At 44.5% G+C, this 14,337-nt stretch overlaps 1 long non-coding RNA gene across 2 annotated transcripts in view; it reads right to left on the bottom strand.

The window, feature by feature from the left end:
• LOC144586073 (uncharacterized) overlaps window positions 1–14,337 on the bottom strand; it is a 64,865-nt gene that overhangs the window by 34,207 nt on the left and 16,321 nt on the right. The window contains exon 4 of one of the 2 annotated variants that reach the window (XR_013540796.1): window positions 3,361–3,485. The exons of the other annotated variant lie outside the window; for it this stretch is intronic. This is a non-coding gene — a long non-coding RNA (uncharacterized LOC144586073). Of the gene's footprint in view, window positions 1–3,360; window positions 3,486–14,337 lie in introns of those variants that run through there. 2 annotated transcript variants of the gene reach the window in all.

Genomic DNA, 14,337 nt, shown 5'->3' with positions numbered 1-14,337 from the left:
CTTCGGCTTTTGCAGAATCAACACATATGTACACGGTATAGCTGTTTCTTGGAATCACGCAGAGCATTTCTTTAGACTGTTCATTAAAACATCCCACCCATTCCATAGGCATCCTTCAGTCTCGAGAGACTATGGTAACATGCTCTGAATCGAGGAGTGTCCTCTCCAGAGCATGAAGCCCGGGTAAGGTAATATGGAGGATAGGCTGTTACCCAAGCAGCAGATCCCCCCTCTCCACATTGCTGAAATGGTCCAATGGAAAGGCAAGAGCCAATACAACTGGTTCCAGCAATGTCGCAGGAGTTGGCAGAACGACACATGCTGCCTTCGGGACTCCAGCTCCGGATTTTGCCTCGAGGTTAACTCCTGAAGCCTTTTCCATGAGTGGATATAGCCACAAGGCAGTGGAGGTTTGAAATTGGAGTTTTCCTTCTCCTAGATGGGCTGCCTTCCATGGCTGACGAGCCCCACCTACCCAAACATTCCACCCACTCTCCTGATAAAGTACATGTTGCATGAGTACGAAAAGGAAATCTATGCGAAAATCGTCTCACCGTTCTCTGACTTTCCAAAGGGTTTAAAACGGGGGTCCCATCTCAGGGTGGAACCAGACCTCAGGTGCAAAATGCAAGCCCGGTTCAATTCTTCAGATTCTGTATGATCTGAAGAATTGACACATACTGATGTCTATAATGTTGTTATTATTTTATATTTTAATTTTATATGTTGGAAGCCGCCCAGAGTAGTCAAAACTGACTAGATGGGTTGGGTATAAATGCAATCAATCAATCAATCAATCAATCAATCAATCAATCAATCAATCAATCAATCAATCAATCAATCAATCAATGTGGGAAAAACCCCCCCCATGTGACAAGGGGGCTCAGTGCCCTCTGTCGTTGTTTTAATCACGGAACCACCCATGCTCTGAGTGATTTTGGCAGGTCCCTCTTTTAGGCGGAACAGTGGTGACGCCTGGCCCCTGACTTCAAAGCCTGCTGCACCACAATACTGAGCTATACCTAGTCTGTTCTTGTGTTACTCCCACCTTTTAATCCTAAAGGTTCAATAAAGCAATTTCTATAAGCTCCCCGCCCCACTGCCGCCATGACAAAATTATACAAAGCAGTTCAGAATTACTGAAATATAAAATGTTTTAAAAGGTCTTATATCAACAGCTTTTTGTGCAGGTTTTTTCTAGCACAACAGAATGACAAACATCCCCTCTCTTATATCTGGCTATCAACAATGTTGTATTCAGACCCTAGGATAATAATAGAGTTCAAAATCGTGGATGCAAACTTTCTTGCCTGCCCAATCTCATACGAATGGCCAACACAGAATATTATTTTAAATATTTTTTTGCATGTCTGCAAATTTCTAAAATCTCCAACTGTACATTCAAAACTATTCTGGTATGTTCACTGATTACATGAAATGGGGTTACCTGACCTGTTCTCAAAGCTACTCCTTTATATAATGGTCAAATAAATTATAGTCCAATTGGTTGTATTAATACACCTAACTAGAATAGAATATGAAACAGTCTCTGAAAACGATCACTACAGTTTAATCTGAAAATAACATATGTTTGATTATTTTGCACGCACAACTGGTTTGGTACACTGCTGTATTAATTGCAATCCATTTAGTAATTAATGTTTATTAATTAATGTTCATCATAGTATCATCATTGTAATTATCATTAATAGTAGAAATAGTTGTTATACACCCCAGACACAGCTTAATTTGAGCATGGATAGGGAAGACCACCAGTTATTGTACATCAAGAAAACCATTGTGTTTGTTTCTTACTAATAATAATCATGTGCTATCAAGTCAATTCTGACTTGTGGCAACACTTTTCAGAGTTTTCTAGGTACAGAATACAGTGGTGCCTCGCATAGTGAGCGCTTCGCTATGTGATGAAACCGCACAACGAGGGGTCCCGGGCCATCGCTGGAGCGTTCGCTCAGCGATGGCCCCTATGGGCTTTTTTCGCTATGCGATGATCGCGCGGACGCGATCAAAGCATAGCGAAGAGCTGATCGGCGGTTCCAAAATGGCCGCCGCTAAAACAAAATGGTGACCGCTGTTTTGCCTCGCTAACGAGGCATCCAAAATGGCCACCGCAATGGAGGAAACTCGCAGAACGGTGAGTTTTAAGCCCATAGGAACGTATTAAATCAGTTTTAATACGTTCCTATGGGCTTTTTTATTTCACTTAGCGATGGATTCGGTGAGCGAGGGTTAATCCGGAACAGATTAACCTCGCTAAGCGAGGCACCACTTTATGATTCCCTTCTTCTGCTGGGCGTCCTGGGACTGTGCAGCTTGCCCAAGGCCACATAGGCTGGCTGTACTCCCAGGAGGCCCAGTGGGGAATCGAACTCCCAACCTGTGGCTCCACAGAGCCTAAACTGCTGAGCTATTCAACTTAGTGGAACACATTATAAAATGATTTTTCTGCCCACTGAAGCCTTTAAATTAAAGCAAGAGACAAGAATGTAGATTTTTTAAAAACAAATTCTTTAAAAACACATTAAGAACAACTTTGAAAGCCGATTTGCACAAGCTGTTTTGGGAACTAAAGGTCATCTGAATTAATATTGTCTTGTGAATCTGCTGGAGGTTCAAAAGGATGGAGCAGGACAGTGTGAAGTCTTTTGAAGGTTCTGCTACAGGCAATGTCCTGGCTTGTGTGCTCATTATTCTCGCCTCTCACGGTGGTCGGACACAAGACAGGACCTTCTCTGAAAGTCTCAAATTCTGGACAGACCCATCAAGAAAGAAGTGGAGGTAATGGGGTGAGAAGAAGGAGACAAAGATGAAGGCATGATAGCTGTACTAGCAAGGGTTAGCCTTGTGAAACGCACAAAAGACTGACACACACACACTCTGATTTGTTGAGAGTGAAACCTCCCATCAACAGCAACCGTTCTTACAGGCTTTTCTACAAGAAGAAAATCGAGAGATGGACTTATCTACAGGAAAGTAATTCCACGTATGCAAGATGTTCAAGGAGTAGTTTACCACTGGCACCTGCCATGGGTTTCCTTGGCTGAGCAGGGATTTGAACTCGGGGCTCCTGAGGCCAAAGCGGACACATTATCCACCACCTTCTCAGGTAAAGGTAAAGGTTCCCCTTGACATTAAGTCCAGTCGTATCCGACTCTAGGGGGCAGTGCTCATCCCGTTTTCAAGCGTTTTGTCCAAAGACAGTTTCCGTGGTCACGTGGCCAGTGCGACTAGGGAACGCTGTTTTACCTTCCCACCGAGGTGGTACCTATTTATCTACTCACATTTTTACATGCTTTCGAACTGCTAGGCTGACAGGAACTGGGACAAAGCGATGGGAGCTCACTCCGTCGCGTGGATTCGATCTTACGACGGCTGGTCTTCTGACCCTGCAGCACAGAGGCTTCTGCCGTTTAGCCCGCAGCGCCACCACGTCCCCTGCTTCTCAAGTCATGTGTTTATAAACACTAAAACAACATTTTAGAGAGTGTAAGAAGAATGAAATGTAAATCCAGTCTTCAAGCAACGGAATACTCTAGCTTTAAGATGCTGGAGAAGATGACCTTACTTACGTTCATGTGGAAAGAGAGCTCATTTGGAGCTGTTCCAGGCTGCTATTGTATACTCCTGTATTTATATAAAAATTCATTTCCATGTTTTCTGGAGCAGTGTTTATCTGTCCTTGCCCTCTAAGGGCACCGCCTTTCAGAGGAAAGGGCAGCATCCCACACAATAGGGTGATAATCTGCAGTGCTATATTTTTGCTGGCTGCCACTTTTCATTACATCGCATTAGGGACCTGCAGTAAAACATCAGCTGGTGGAGACGGGATCCTGGTTCTCATTAAGAATGGCAGGCCGAAGGTTATACAAACAAACCGGCAGAAAGTCTAGGGTGTAGCTGGCGGCTCTTCCTCTTCATAAGAGGAAGTTGCTGCTGTACTTCGGTGGGAGAGTTTGAACAGGCACAGAAGGAGCCCCGCTGCACTTAATGGAAGAAAAGGGAAATTAAGATCTTCTACATTCAACAAGAAAATTAAGTTCTGGGATGCTGCAATTTGCAAAAACGAATTAGGCCGATGGGGAGCGCCTATGTGCAGGATCAAACCAGCAGTTGCCATTAATTTATTCAACCCATTAAGACCAAGTCTGCTAATATCTTGAGCCCCTCTTCACCTAGTCACCTATATTTTGCTTCTCTCATATTATCAACATTTCTCAACAGCTGATCACAGAAAAATTCACCCTTCCCAGTTGGAAACTACTAAACAAACTCAATGGCTGAAGTCTGGTGCCTACTATAATGAAGTCACACTAGAGTACGCCCATTGAATCAGTGGGGATTGGTGAGTCAACTCCTTCATAAGTTCCCTTGATTGAATGGGCCTACTCTAGTTGTGACTTACTACCCTCAGCAACAGGATTTCAATCCATGTGATCTTGCAGGTTTTCTCACATTACTGGTTTCTAAACGGGGAAGCCATCCTTCAGAATGTTTATTCCCTCCCTTCTCCTTTCCCCATGTTAATTTTTTTTTAAATTTAAACTTAGCTTGTTAAAATATTTCTATTCCACCCCCAATATCCAGGCGTCTTAGGGCAGGATGCAGACAGTAAGAATGCAAAAAGAACCACAACCGTTTTATACAGTTCAATATAATTAAAACGGAATAAAGCAAAACCTGCAGGTCCACAGGCTAGAGGAAAACCGCTGTCCTCTGGTCCCTGTCGGGGGCCTAGCATTCCACAAGTGGGCCACCACCACATAATGATCGTGTTTTGGTGTGAAACAGCAACTCAGACAAGCTACCGTGGGACACAGAAGAAGTTCTGAGTGGGCTCAGGACTTCCCCTTAAAGCTGGGTGAGAAGATGAGCTCAAAAGCACTCTTTCCTCCACTTCTTCAATGACCAGTCAAGCTGCCAAGCCACTGGGCTGTTGATCAAAAAAGTTGGCAGGCTGAATCCACGCAACAGAGTGAGGTCCCATCGCTTGTCTCTGCTCCTGCCAACCTAGCAGTCTGAAAGCACGCAAATGCGAATAGATGAGCAAGTCCCGCCTCGGTGGGCGTTCCATGCCTAGTCATGCCGGCCACGTGACCACGGAAAGTGTCTACGGACCAACAAATGCTTATAAATGGGGATGATCCCCAGGCTCTAGATTCGGACACAACTGGACTGAGTTGTCAAGGGGAACCTTTATCTTTACCTTTACCATAGTTCACTTTACCAACAATCTTTAAATCAGGGGTGGATAATGATGTTGAGTCTAGAGACGGAATTTTATTTATTTATTTATTTATTTATTTATTTATTTATTAAATTTATACCCCGCCCCTCTAGACCACCCCTCTAGACCACCCCGCCCCTCTAGACCACCCTCAGCCCCTACAGCAGACCACACCAGGCCTGGAACTGTCAGAAGACTTCCCCCAATGTTCAGACACACATTCCCAAGTTTGATTTTTGTGTGGTTTATGGCTGGAAGTGACTTCCTTCAACCTCTTATACGTAGAGGAAAAGCCACCCTCCAGGAGCATGAAAAAATGTTTTTCTCCCCCTTTAATTTTGAAAAAGGAAAGAGATTTGCTCCAGAGAAAGCCAGAAAACTATTTTGAAGTTCAGATAGTAGTCAAATGTTAGATAGCATGACTAGACTAATTCACTGAACCTTCAGTTACTATTTGGAAAAACCGGAAGCAAATGACTTCTGTAAAACTACATTTAAGATACAAAAAGATAAGCGTTGCAATGTTCAGGGCTTGACACACTAGTTATAAACTCAGTTTCTTAGGCTAAAGAGAGATCTGTGAGTCATTTTTAATCCTACAAGGTTTTCAAAAATAGAACAGTGATTCATAAATTACATTCTTCTACCACTCTTTGAGAATCTTTTGGCTACGGCCAAGTTTTTACAATGGTTTCCACATCCCGAAGAGCAGTGGCACTCAAGTGGGTAACCAGAGAAGAACAAACCCCACAAAAAGCAGAGGTGGTTTCCTGCGTCTCTCAAGAATTCTTGTTCCTATCTATTTGTATCAAAACAAACACGCAAGAAACACACATTCCCTCCCTTTCTCTTCCCTGATTTTCCTTCTCTGTCTGCCTCCCTCTTTAGCTCATGCTGAACATTCAACAGGACCATCTCGCGCATTTCTCCGATCATCAGGTCTTCCTCCTTTTTGAGTCTCTTCATTAGGACTTCATTGGCAGAACCATCACCAACCTGGGACCATCTTATCTAAAGGAGAGCAGCTCCCCACATATGCCTCCCTGTTTTTTAAGGGGACACCATTCTATGGTACTCACTATCTTCACAAACATGGGAGTGCCTGACCACCTTGTCTATCTCCTGAGAAACCTATATGTAGGACAGGAAGCAAACAGTTAGAACTGGATATGGAACAACTGATTGATTCTAAATTGGGAAAGGAGTACGACAAGGCTGTATATTGTCCCCCGGCTTATTTAACTTATATGCAGAATACATCATGGGGAAGGCTGGACTGGAGGAATCCCAAACCGGAATTAAGATTGCCGGAAGAAATATCAACAACCTCAGATATGCAGATGATACCACTCTGCTGGCAGAAAGTGAGGAGGAATTAAAGAACCTTGTAATGAGGGTGAAAGAGGAGAGTGCAAAAAACGGCCTGAAACTCAACATCAAAAAAACTAAGATAATGGCCACTGGTCCCATCACCTCCTGGCAAATAGAAGGGGAAGATATGGAGGCAGTGACAGATTTTACTTTCTTGGGCTCCATGATCACTGCAGATGGAGACAGCAGCCACGAAATTAAAAGACCCCTGCTTCTGGGGAGGAAAGCGATGACAAACCTTGACAGCATCTTAAAAAGCAGAGACATCACCTTGCCAACAAAAGTCCGAATAGTCAAAGCTATGGTTTTTCCTGTTGTGATGTATGGATGTGAGAGCTGGACCATAAAGAAAGCAGACCGCCAAAGAATTGATGCCTTTGAATTGTGGTGCTGGAGGAGGCTCTTGAGAGTCCCCTGGACTGCAAGGAGAACAAACCTATCAATTCTAAAGGAAATCAACCCTGAGTGCTCACTGGAAGGACAGATCCTGAAGCTGAGGCTCCAGTACTTTGGCCATCTGATGAGAAGAGAGGACTCCTTGGAAAAGACCTTGATGTTAGGAAAGTGTGAGGGCAAGAGGAGAAGGGGACGACTGAGGATGAGATGGCTGGACAGTGTCTGCGAAGCAACCAACATGAAATTGACAGACCTCCGGGAGGCAGTGGAAGATAGGAGGGCCTGGTGTGCTCTGGTCCATGGGGTCACGAAGAGTCGGACACGACTAAACGACTAAACAACAACAACATCCTCACAGACATGCCTGCTCAGGATACAAGAGAGGGTCTTTTAGCTTGGAGAGAGAGAGAAAGTGACCATTGTCTTCCCACCAATGGGCAAAGGCTTTTCTGTTCATGCAGGCATTCAGCAAGTAGATGTTGTACTTTCTCAAGTTGATGCTAACTTAGAAGATCCTTTCCAGAGTATTCTAGGTGTAGAATATGGCTTTGCCATCCCTTTCTTCTGTTCTGGGCCTCTGCAGCTTGCCCAAGACCACAAAAGGCTAGCTCTTTTCTTGCAAGGCACAGTGGGGAACTGGACTCCGGATCCCTTGCTCTACAACCAGATGTTCCATCTCAGAGATTCAGCCAGCTGGTCACCTTTTCATATGCTTTGAATTTTTTCAAATCAAGCTCATTGCAAACTTCATAAAGCTGTTGAACAGACGTCCAAGATAGTATCAGCAAAGTCCTTGATATGTGCAGTTTACCTGTTGTTATGGCTAAAATTAAGAAGGAAACCCTCACACACCAGTACTTTCACATTAACAAGTTTACCTCTATTGCAACTCATTTGTCATATACCGGAACATCTCAAAATGCACCACAGAGATTCTACAGGTAAACTAATGTAAACTAATGTAAATAATCCTCCTTGTGCAATTTGGAGCGATTCCTCTCTTTCACAGAAAAACACATGCATGGCTCTCCGTTTCTGAGCTTGTACAGTTTTTACATGGTAAACAACAACAACACATCAATGGGGACGTAGTAGTATTAGAACCTGGAATGTTAGATTTTCAAAAAAATTCCCTGTTCAAAATTCTTCTGCATAATTTAGGACATTGGTAGAAAAACTGTTGAACTTTGTTGCACGTTGCCACTAATCAAGGAGTCTCTGCTTGGATTCCTCTCTGTGCACCAGCTGGGTGGTTTCGCATATAATAGGAATCAGAGGAGGGACCCAATAATTAGCTCCTGCAAATTCTGCTATATCTCTTCTGCTGGTATAACTACACAACAAGAACTAGACAACTATGGTACCTCACTTCTCAGCAGCTAAGCTGGTTTATAATTATAGTTCTTCCAAGCACACATGTAATTTATTGTGTTGTGCATTATTAACATGTTGTGATATTGCTACAAGTGGCCCAAGAAAATACAGGGAAATAATTTCAGGTTCCCCCAAGTGCCCAATTCTGATATTTCATCTTGGAAATACTTATTAAAAGGCAAATACAGTGGTGCCTCGCTTAACGAGCGCACCATACAACGACGAATCCGCATAGCGATCCCCTTTTTGGGATCGCTAATGCGGAGGCATAGCGTCGCTCCCTATGGCAAAAACTCGCATAGCAACAATCGGTAAGCATTTCGCTTACTGATCTTCGCTTTGCAATGCCCACGGATCAGCTGTTCAGCGGTTCTAAAATGGCCGCCGGACGCCCGAAATGGCCGCACATAGCGTTTTCGCGCCCTCCCCTCGCTTACTGAGGGCGCGAAAATGGCTGCCGCTATGGAGGAAACTTCGCTGAACGGTAAGTTTAGGGCCCATTGGGTTTTTATGTTCCCTTTAGCGATATTTTCACATAGAGATGGTTAATCCGGAACAGATTAACTTCGCTATGCGAGGCACCACTGTAATAAAGATATAACATCAAGTTCACTTTGTCAACTGGGCAACACTTCCTTCCTCCCAGAGTCTTCAAAAAAAAAACTCAGAAGTGGGTTAACACTCCTTTCTCTTGATGGTGCACCAAAAATGTGCAGCTTGCCCAAGGCTATGCAAGAGAAAACAGGGTATTGCAACTAAGAAAAACTTTCAAGGGCTGATCTACTTTTTACTTATGTCTTTGAGGGGCACCTTTTTTTTTACAAAACATAAACATTCTTTTTCTCATGTTGGCAGTCTGGGTGGTCTCTGGAGGATCTTAGGACCAAAAAAAACCCTGGTTCCTGGAGCTATTAAACATGGCCACCCCTTACTGAAATGCAAAAAAGACTGCCTTGTTCTTTTTAATAATTCTTATTGCAGCAGCTTTATAGGAAAAATGACAGTATCAACTAATTAAAGCCATTGTCAATTTTTAAAAATTAACTACTGAACTTAAGATGAAAAGAGGAGAAATAAGCTCAAATATTTGTTCTTCTTCGTGGCCTCTGTGAATACACACATATGGGTTTAGTCTGCGCCTGCGCTGACATTCTCGGAGCATTCCAGAGCTAAAAGTAACAATTTTATGGTATGATCCCCCATGAGGCACAAGCTCCTCCCACCCAAGATTCCCCTCAGTTCCTTTTTTCCGCCGTGCTGTAAAGTTCTACAGAGCATAGAGCTATTTCCACAGGGGTTTTTTCCCCTTAGCTTATTGATTAGTTCCCTCTAAATTGGATTCTTTCCCTTCTCAATTATCTAATCTATGATCCCCTGTGAGTTGTTTTCTTTTTTGCTTGCCAGCTACTTGGCTTACCCCCCTCCCCCCCACACACACTTCAACTGTTTGCTTCTTTCTCCTTTCCCGCCTTTTTCGGCCTACTCATTTTGACTCTCAGGCACATTAATGATTTTCTGCCTGAGTAAGCTACATCTTACCCAGATAGGTGCAGGCCGCAGTAGGGGACCCGACAATACCAAGGAGTCCTTAAAATCTAAGTCTACATCAACAGAGGAATCCTCGCCAGAGGCTAGCAAATTTGCCTCTGAGGAGACGACGTGCCAGCTCTACCTGCACAGACTCCGGGATCGCCTTATAGCCTCTGCTCCAACTGGCCATTCAGTGACTGCGCTACCATCCAGTCCGGCCGTGGCCCTTTTAGCCCTACATGAGGGCGGGCATTTGACGTTCCAGAGTTGGAGCTTAAGTCTCTCTATCTCATGAGGAGAGGAGAGTGAAAAGGAGGCATGTCTCACCACACCCTCTCTCTGAGCAACCATGAGAGAGACTGGTGATGGAGGATTGTTTCAAGGGGCTTGTTCAAGGGACCCTGCAGGAGTTAGGGCTCTGTCGCCCTGTCCCTTGGAGAAGAAGGGCCTCCTGTTGCCCCGGTCACCTTCCCTGACTGTCAGTGATTCCTCCTGACATGGGAAGTGCCTCTGTGTGTGAGTGCTGCATACCAACCCTCCTTCGTGCGTCTGCTCATGTAGCTGCGACTTCTGGAGGGAACTGCACGCCGAGGCTGCAGATGTGCCAGCAACATAAGGTAAGGCTTGGGTCTTCCCTTTTGGGATACAATGGGCCCCTTCAGCTCCTGCGGCTAGCCCTGCATGTCAGTGCTTTGCCTGTCTGGGATAACGCCCTTGGGTGTTTGGTATATTGGGCCTGATTTATCAGAGGCCTTGTTCACGTGGCTGCTATTTCCAAAACCAAGTGACGAGGCAAAAGCTTTCTGGCAGCATTTGACAGCCCTAGTTTGCCTCTGGAAGGGGGGGCTGCAACTCCCACCACTAGCCCTGCTAGTCGGTGATATTCCTGCCTGGGGTAGCACCTGCAGGTGGCTGTTAATTTGGCACAAAACAGCCCTCTTTATCAATGGGCTGGCTCACAAAGTAGCCTGCAGCCCTGTCTCAGGTGCCAGTGCCCGCATAGGCTCATAGGGAAAGGACTCACAAGGGTCCACCCGAGAACCCTGCTGCTGTCTGGTAAGTCTGGAGAATTTTCCTCAGGTAGGTCCTGACACACTGACAAGGTTGCATAGGACCAGTTCCTTTTGTTTGGGATAGGAGCTATGAGCTGTTGGCCACCATCACCATCCCGCTCTACCTGGCATCGTCCTGACCCATGGGCTATGGAGTGCTTTATGCCTCCACATAGGCTTCACAGGTGTAGTGCTCCCTCAAACTCGGTAGCACAATGTTTGCAGCTTTGACCGAACCTGCTGTTAATCCATTCGGCCTTCTCCATTCTATGACTGTTGAGCCTGTGCTTGGTCAGGCTCGTGCTAGGTCAGTCTTCTCCCCTGTTCATCAGGAGGGTTTTCCTTATTCAGGATTGGGACTTACATGAGTCACAGGTGGGGGTGGAAGAGTTTCCAACCACTCTTCCTATACCCCTCTTGGTTGTCGCAGATGGTCGCACTCTTTTACTGTTAACATATGAGGAGTTCTTTAATTGGCGTTGTTACTTGTTTTGGGGTGCCATGTAGCCATTTACTCCTCTGCCATGGGGGATTATCATCACCACTTATGGAGTTTGGTGGTGCCAACCCTGTGGGTAGCTCCTGTGCACCCTTACAATTCAGGCCTCCCACATCACTAGGAGGCACTGTTGCAGGTGCATCACGAGTGCACTGCTGCTCTATATGCCTGAAAACCAGTGTCTAAGCAACTGACAGGTTAGGACCTGCCATTTGTTGGTGTATGGCTTTTTAGCCAGAAAAAAAAAAAAAAGTTGTTATTCTTTATAACCTGCTCAGGCTCTAGAAGGTGACACAGTCATTGCGCTGTGACATCTGCAAGAGCCTGAAGATGTTCCCATCCGCCTACGGCATTCCGGGAACATTAAAAGCCTCAACCCCAAAGTTACCAGCCGCCGCCCCTAGACATGTGGGAGGCAGTGCCTTGACCGGCAGAACTGCAGGTAGGACTGCAAAACTGAGCGGTCTTTTTACTTCTATGTTGTTGACTAATCAATCTGTTTGACTCATTTCTATTATAGCTACCAGCTTTGCCACGATCTTCGATTTATGTTGAATCCATTAGGATCGACCTCAACATGGAGAAGATTTTTGTTCTTGTTTTTTCTCTACCATATCTACACTTCGGCAGGAAAAGATGCTTTCCAAATTCCAATCCATCTCGTGTCGAGGCCCATTATGATCGAGCACGACCGGTCCCAGCTTCGAATTGACTATCTGCCAATTCTGGGCATAAGCTTGGATCTCACCCCTTGAACGAATCTCCATCCAATATGATGTGATCCATTATCACCCTCTGTCACCTTCAGTGTGCTTCTTTTCATTTGCACAGGTCACTTCTCGGTTCACCGCATCCCGTCGATTGGGAATGTAGGAACCGCCTTTTCCAGATCCGGCCATCACTTAGCTGAGCACTTACACTTCAATCACTTCTGCTCCATGTGGCCAGCTATCAATCACGATAGGCGCCTACCTAGAGCAATTATGGTCTAAGATTCTACCTCACTTGGAATCCATTAAAACAGCTTAGAAATTCTCACTCTGAGACCATGACTCTAGCAAAGCAACACAGGATTGCTGCTAGACACGCAAAGAGCTTCAGCTGCTGTTGCATCCTTAGTATCTATAGAAGGCTCGCCTAGTCAGGATCCACTGGCTCATCAAGAAGGCAAAGGACAGAATTGAATGTCTTCCATTACATGGTGCCAGTCTCTTCAATCTTAGACTGGTGACACTAGAAAATTTTTTTACACAGAATAGGAAAACAGCTAAATTATATACGGGCCAACAGCCCTTTCGTCCTTCTTTCGGTTCTACCCATAGTCCATTCAACTATATCTGGAGCTTCAGCCTCCTAGACATTTTGGTTCATAAAAAATGTCACCACATCTCTCAAGGTTACATTATATAATTGTCTTTGTTCCTCTTTGAGTAACGTTAGACTTACTCTTTTGTCTATATCCTCCAGGAAGAGACCTCTGCCACCTGAACAAACATGCCATATTCCAAGTTCCTACATCTGGCTTATGCAATGGCTTCTACTTCTGTGCTATTATGTACATAGAAAGAACAGAGGCATCCGTCCCGACCTTGGTCTCAGAAATCTTTTCATGTGTATTCTACCGTAGGTTTCAGATTTCACCCTCAACACTATTATCTAATCAGTAATTCCTAAGGTTTCACTACCATTTGATTTTTCAACATCTGCAAGGTCTTTCAGATGGTACAGGGCATCAGTTTGATTATAACCTTCCCCTGCAAAATATGGACATCTACCTGTACTGGTACTATGGCGTATATTTTTCTTTAAAAAAAAAAATACTAGCAAACCTCTCCCCAGATTTATGACCTCCACGGCTTCAGTGCTAAAGCAATACAGACTCAGCCTCGAACCACTCCAATAGTGGTATCTTTTGCTGTTTGACCAAGTAGAGGATCCCTAATCCAAGTAACTGCAAGTTCGGTTCTGTCACCATTGGGAAGTACCGACCTTCAATGTATTCACTGGGGTCCGTACGCCCACTACAGGTTTTATTGCTCCTGTGCAGGTGCGGATGGAAACACTGTCGGGGACATTTTCATATGGCAGTGGACAGGGAATCTGCCATAACTCTTCCCTCCGATACCTTTTATTCTACGGATTTTCATCACCATAATTCCTAATCAAACATGATCCAAATACCTCTTTGATGACCAAGGTAGTCCTAGTTCGCCTGTCTCAGATCGATATAGACAGGCACATGTGAGTTCCCTCTGGTGACTTACCTCCTATCTTTGGAGGGAAGGATGGTCTACCATCCGTATCTATCGGCCATGAACTTGCCAACCTGGAAAATACTCCCACTTTGGCATCAGTGCTCGATCGAGCTCGAAAACCATAAACTCGATGTCGATTTGTAAATAAATGAAATCTTTATTAAATATAATGAAACAAAGAACTACCTTACCAACTTTCTTTGAAGCTGTTGCCTATTTGGCTTTCTATTTATGTTTTAAAATGTTATATATCTGCTACTGCTGCCCATTAACCAGATGATTCTGGTACGTAGGACTTTTGTCTCATTCTAGGGTCAAACATCTTTTCACAGGACTCAGTACCACCTGTCCTCCATGTAAACCCATTGTTCCTTAATGGTCTATAGATCATTCTAAATTCACTCATGTGCCCGCCATTCGAGCCCATTTTCTCTTCAAATGTGAAATTACTTACTTTGAACAGCCTTCCTAGTGGCTGTCATATCTGCCAAGGGAACATGGGAAATAGCTGGATTGTGATTCGATCCACCTTTTATTCAATTTTCCTGATAACGTGACTTCCTACCTTAATGTCTCATTTCTGACCTATTCGACTAGTTTTCATGTTTATCTGTG

The sequence above is a fragment of the Pogona vitticeps genome, chromosome 1 (assembly GCF_051106095.1).
Source record: "Pogona vitticeps strain Pit_001003342236 chromosome 1, PviZW2.1, whole genome shotgun sequence".
Taxonomy (NCBI): domain Eukaryota; kingdom Metazoa; phylum Chordata; class Lepidosauria; order Squamata; family Agamidae; genus Pogona; species Pogona vitticeps.
This window is presented reverse-complemented; position numbering and strand designations above follow the sequence as displayed.